Here is a 6,541-nt window from a genome sequence, read left to right on the forward strand (position 1 = left end):
ACCTTCACTCTTGATTTCCACATTATCCAATAGGATCACACATACTGTACCTTTCAATGATTTAAATTCATGTAACTTTCCTCAAGTGTCCTTCATTTTCTTGACACCTAAAATAGTTCAAGCTATTTATAGTAGTCAAAAAATTAGGTTGTAGTTGTAAATGTGCAATGGGACAATCACTTAGACTTTGTACATGTGATTGCATCTCTGAATTTTTGTTCTACCTTGACCATTGTGAAGGTGCTTTGTATATTGTCTAAAACTATGATTTAGTCACTAATCATAAGTTTTTTTCACTTATTTTATACCTTCACTGATCACGTTCCTTCATTCACTGATCATGTGCTTGTCCCAACTTTTCTACCATAGTCATCACCATAGTTTCCATCAATGACAACTATATATATTCATTATGTTTTGTAGCAATCTTCCACTATAATGCCAACAATCTCCTTTTTGACATTGACGGTAAAATAATTTAATTCAAATAATATTTTTGACTTACTCCCCCTTAGCTTATTCTCCCTATCTCTATGAGCTTATTCGCTTTCTTCTCTTCTACTTCTCCTTCATTTTCTTCTGTCTCCTCTCATCTCTTATTCTCCTCCTTTGACAATTATGCCAAATGTGTAATGATCAATAATTTGTAATAATTTTACAACATGCCAAATATCACCTTATAGTTTACCTTTGCTACTTCCATAAATATCTCCAATGTCTTTTGTACATGACTTAGAGAAATAATCTGGTGCTCATGCAATTTTTTTTATGTCTCATCCAAGTTGTCTAAGAACTTAGTATCTAGTAATGTAATTAGTTATTTTTCCTTCTTCAAGGTTCATTGCATGAATTCCATGGTAGATGATAGATAGGATTATAACTCCAATAAATTCATCATTTTGTTGTCTTGATCTTGTTATAGTTACCTCATCTTCTATAAAAATCTTCTTGAGTTCTCCACTATATGATGTAGCTGAGCTTGAAACTTGATCAAGTTGACTACTTATGTTCTTTGACTCCTTTTGTGCTTCACCTTTCTATTAATCTAGATCCTTGATAATATTTGAATATTCTAATACTTTGGTGAAAAATTTTCCAGCTTCATTTGACTTTATTTTGATGTCTTTTATCTTCTTCCAATTTGTAGTAACTTTCTGATCTAGGAGCATCTTGGGTATGAAGGCAATCTTGCATCACCAAAAAATCTTCTCGTTTCTATCTTTTTTTCAACAAGGTTTGTTTCAAAACAGAGTTTCTATTTGTGGAAAATTAATATATTTAATAAGTTGGCCATATGAGCTTAAAATGTTCTAATTTCAAAGATGGAGGTTCATTTTAGATATATTAACTTGCTAGTTGAGTTTCATTGTCAAACCATTTGTGTAGGTGAAGTTACTAATGATTTTTAGGACAAAACCTTTGAGATTAATTTTGAAGGTTTTAGAGGCATGAAATGAGGTCAAACCCCATATGATGATGCTTATATTGTAGAGGTGTTGTAGATAAGAAGTTGTCATTTCTAAAACATTGTTATAAAAGCTAATCAAAGCTATAGTTAAAATGTTATGGCCTCTGGAAGTAGGGCTGCCTAAAATTATTATTTGAAATTGTTTTGATTTGAATCTGTGCAATAAAATGTGAAAAATAAAATAAATTAGGGTTGGTCACCCTTAAGGATTAGGGATAACTTTGAGAACCTTCATAGGCGATGGAAATTTTTATATATATAAGGAATGCCTATTGTGTTGTCTAGGATAGTTTTGGGTGGTTGTTCATGGCTTTGGCTTACAAAATATTGTAAGGAAAAACCCATGTGGCTTTACATGTATTTCTAAAACTCTGTAATTCCATATTTTTGGAGATAATAAGAAGCCCATTTTCAATTCTTGCAAATTTTTGTTTCTCTCTTTTGTTATGTGTTTCTAGTATAAAGGGGACTACCTTTCATGAAGTGGTATTAGAGTGAGAGTTTATAAGTGTATAGATAGATCATCGACTATGAGGCAATTTACACCAAGACCATGGTTTAGGGTTTTAGCAATAAGCACAAAAATGTCTCCATAAAGGGAATGTGGCTAAAGAGTTGGAGGTGTGACATGAAAGGGTTTTAGAGCCCTTTAGAGACAAGTGCAAGAATTGCAAGTAGAGCTTCACATAGGGATGGATATTGAATTAAGAGATGAAAGTGAGGATGAACCCATGGAAGAAGGATATCTTGAATAGGAAGGTGAAGAAGATGCTAGGAACCAAAAGGAAGAAAGGCTTTTTAGGGCCATTTCCAAGATTGGGGAAAGACCCAAGATTGAAGTCCCTACATTTTAAGGAAGTCTTAACCCAAAGGAACTGATCAGTTAGATTAATGAATCAGAAGAATATTTTGAGTGTAAAGCTATCAAAAAGCCTACTAGAGTCAAGTTTGTAAAGGCCAAATTAAAGAGTCATGTGAAGATTTGGTGGCAGTAGATTCAGTTGGAGTGAAATAGAAGAGGAAAGGAGAAAATCATAAGATGCGATCAAATCATGGATAAATTTAAGCAACAATTCATTCCCATTGATTATGAGTTTGATCTACTAAATAAAATGTAAGGGGTGAAGCAAGTGGGAAGATCTATTAAGGATTATACAAAATTTTTCTATCGAGTCCTCATCATAATAGACCATGCAAAAAATGACAAGGAGAAAACTGCTATTAACTAAATGGGTTGAGACCAAGTATTCAGGAGGAGTTGAGTCTAGTTAGAATGACTAGTATTGAAGAGGCATACTAGTTTTCCCTAAGAGTAGAGGAAAATAAGAACAAAAAGTTTGAGAGTAGGAAATGGGAAGAGGTCATGGTGGAAGATCCAATGGGTGCTCTTATGGAGGCTGAAATGAAGATTAGAAAAGAAGGATGATGCCAAAATTTGTTTGAATTAGAGGGGAAACAATTTCAATTGTTTCCATGATTAGAACAATAGGGATTAGAGAGGAAGAGGGTGGGGAAAAGGACTTGGAAGAGAAGGATCAACTTATATTTCACTATCATAAATAAATTGGTTTGATCTTCTGTTCAATACTGCCTTTTCATGATGGTGCTTTGTAGTGCAACCTTATTATTATTATTTTTATGCTAGTGACCATTACTTTGATGCATTGTAATAGTCATTCTCTATCATTGTCTTCAACATTTTCCACTTTTGACCTTTTGGATTCATATAACTACTCATTTTCTTGATGATTTCATGTTAAACCCTTTTTATTCATGATTGTTATATCCTTCTATTGGCTACCTTTTGTGCCTTTTACTTCCATTTTTAATACCCTCTTTATGATTGTCCTTTATCATTTTAGGATTTTTTGAATTTAATGACAACATTTCCTATTGTTTGCTTCTTTTTGTGACAATTTTGGCATTTCTTGCTTAAGCTTTTTGTGAAGAGTGACTTTTACCTTCAAGCAGATTGTCTCTTCCATGATTTGGTGCTACATAGATTACCCTTTTCAATTCTTTGTAAGTGTTCCATTTGAATTTTTTGGGATGGTTTTCATAAGATCTTTGTCACTTGGTCTATGTATATCAATTCATCACATGCACTTCTTATTTTTGTTCATTTACACTATTTTAAACTCATGCATTGGCTACTGAATACATTGCTCTCAATTGGATTATATCTATTTGTTGTTTCTAAGACCAAGTCCTTTGTACTTCTTAAGATTGAATCCTCTGTACATATTTCTTGTTTACTACTTATAATATCTTTATTGTTATTATGACTATTATTTAATAAAGAGCAAGGTAATTTGATACAAGAGAATCCTAGGGTAGTTAGTAATCCTGCATGTTTGAGGGATTTTATCATTGGAGTTGAGGACTCGGTCACCAAAGGAGTGGTGCTTGGTCATCACTAGGTTTTGTGTTGGCCGAAGAGCTCAATCACTGAAGGAGCTTAGTCACTAAATGCTTGCTTGACATATACTCTATGTTTCTCAGCTTATACTATTGCTCCATATGAACTGTTATTGCTCAAAAATGCTTGTAGGAGCTCAATAGTGCTTGGTTGGTGGTTGCTAATGTTCAATAGTGTGGCTTCTTGTGATATGGAATTCCCATGGATTTTCTTGGCTGACTTGGTGCATTTGTTGCATGAAGATTGAGATTGCAATGTGGATCAATTGTGGGAGTGTGTGTGGACCTATTTAGGTCTTGATTATTTGTCTTGGGTATATTTAAAGAATGTTGTAAGCCTTCTAAAGCATTTTGTATTTAATATCTTTTGTAGGATAACTTGTGACTCAACATGTATTTAATGTAAGGTTTTATTTAATTTGTAACTTGCTAGGATGACTCATGGCTTAGCTGGGTATAAGTAAGGGTATTGTGGACTCTTAAGTCATTATTCAATTTAGGATGGAGTGGCTGAGAGGAGCGAAGTTGAGAAGAGCTAGTAGCTATGGATTGGGAAACAAGGAGATTACTTGGTGGCTTGTGAGCACAAGTTTAGATCTCATTGGAGGTTTCTACTATAGTGCTATTGTGTTACAAATCTTGACTAGCTAGGGCTTGGTTGGATCTGAGGGATCTTGCAAAACTATTACTTTCTTTGTATTTGGCCATAACTAGGAAGGGACACATTGCATGTAATCAATTTTTTTATGAATAAAGATTTGAGTTTGGTATCAGATCTTATATGTTGTATCGTGTTTCCAATGTGTGGTTATTTGTTGGAGTAGGACATCTCCTTTGGAGATTCTCCTATCTTGTATTCCATAAGAATTTCTACCTTCCAAAGAAAAAACCTTCCTTATGCTATCTCACTTCTACAAGCATGCAAACATAGGGTGAATGGTTTCAAATTAACTAATAAATGCATTGCTACAATCTTCTTAATTAATGGAAACAAATTCAAATGAAACTTAATATAAACACAAATATATCAACCTAATGACATTATTCCACTATTATTTAAAAAATTAGGAAAAAGGTAGATATTTGATAGATTACAATTATTATGATTTTCTTGATTACATAAATGAAAAATAAAGAATGTAAAATACTTAATGGATGAACTTAAAGCTCTTGACCTTAGATAATAATGTGTTGTGTGAATGTTTGTGCATGTCTATGTAGTCCCATTTACTATACAAAATAAATTATAAAGAATATCAAACATTCTAGATTTTGTTGTTTTAGTTCCCATTCATCAATTGTACATATTGAAACATAGAAAATTATTAGGGTCATATAGATGTTTTCCTCATGAGAACATCCACTTTGATGTTCCCACATTTAAAAACAATGAAGTAGATAAGATTGATAAATTGAAATTGAGACAAGTAAGAGAAGTAACTACTTGCTTAGTGGAGAACCCCTACCACACTAAGATTAGTAATTAGAGAGAGTGTCACTTGAGGGAGTAAAAACCTTATTACACAAAGATATGAGTCGAAACAAGTAGTAGAAAGGAACCTAGCTTGAAGGAGTAAAGCCCCTACTATAGGGAAAACTTGTGATCCAAGATACAATAAATTAAATAAATCAATGCAATAAGCTAACACAAAGATCAAGAAGCATCGATAAAGAATTATGTAGATCTATGTGCGGGAAATTTTTACTTGCAAGAATGATGATCAAAAACACTTCAATAGATCATTAGATGCATGGTTAGTCAAGTGATATTAGATAAAAAAATATACAAAACCATAAAATTCTATCTATTACCTCCAAATCAATGTGACTATGCATGCTCTTATATTTTTAAAGCAATACTAGTGACTTAGCTTCATCAAGATAGAGGACTTGAATGAAATGCAAGATTAAGCTATTTTAAAAATATTTTTCAATGCAAATAAGATATTAGATTAGTCTAGATGAAATTGATAGAAAGAGTATGATTTTACTAAAATAACTAAGTCCCATTTTTTTTTCTTTCTAAAATCCTAATAATTATCCTTGCATTTCCTTATACCAGGGTTTTAAAACTATGTTCTAAGCTTTAAAAAAAAAAAAAAAAACCAAAAACCAAAAAAAAAAACACAAAACACCCTTCATAAGCCTTGATTTCATTTTAAGTCTTTATATTTTAGCATTACTTTTTTTAGCCAGTTACGTTATGGGTTTAAGTTACGTCAGTGGAGCTATATTCTCCTAGACTTATGAATTTTATGTTGCCCATGGTCCATGTTTTAATTTTCCCCAAGTCTATGTCTTATGTTGCCCACACTTTCTTTTCCTACCATCTTGGTTTATCCATGTGTCATGCTCCTACTTTCTCGTAATGTTTCTTTCCAACATCATAATTTATTTTTGCTATTGCAAAATGATTCCATCTATGCACTCTACTATAGATCATGTCATCACTCTTAGATTTTGATAGAGAAAATTTGCTACACTCAGGTAGCCAAGGTTTTTTTTTTTTTTTGTTTCATGGACTTTAAAAAGTATTTGATAGAGTGCCACATAACAAAATTTGGGACATAATGAAAGAGTTAGAAGTTCCTAAAACTTAGGTCTTCTATTCATAGATTATATGAGTATGTCAAAGATAAAATTAGAATGATGGAA

The sequence above is a fragment of the Cupressus sempervirens genome, chromosome 8 (genome assembly GCF_028749045.1).
Source record: "Cupressus sempervirens isolate cs-2001-9-10 chromosome 8, ASM2874904v1, whole genome shotgun sequence".
In the NCBI taxonomy this organism is placed as follows: domain Eukaryota; kingdom Viridiplantae; phylum Streptophyta; class Pinopsida; order Cupressales; family Cupressaceae; genus Cupressus; species Cupressus sempervirens.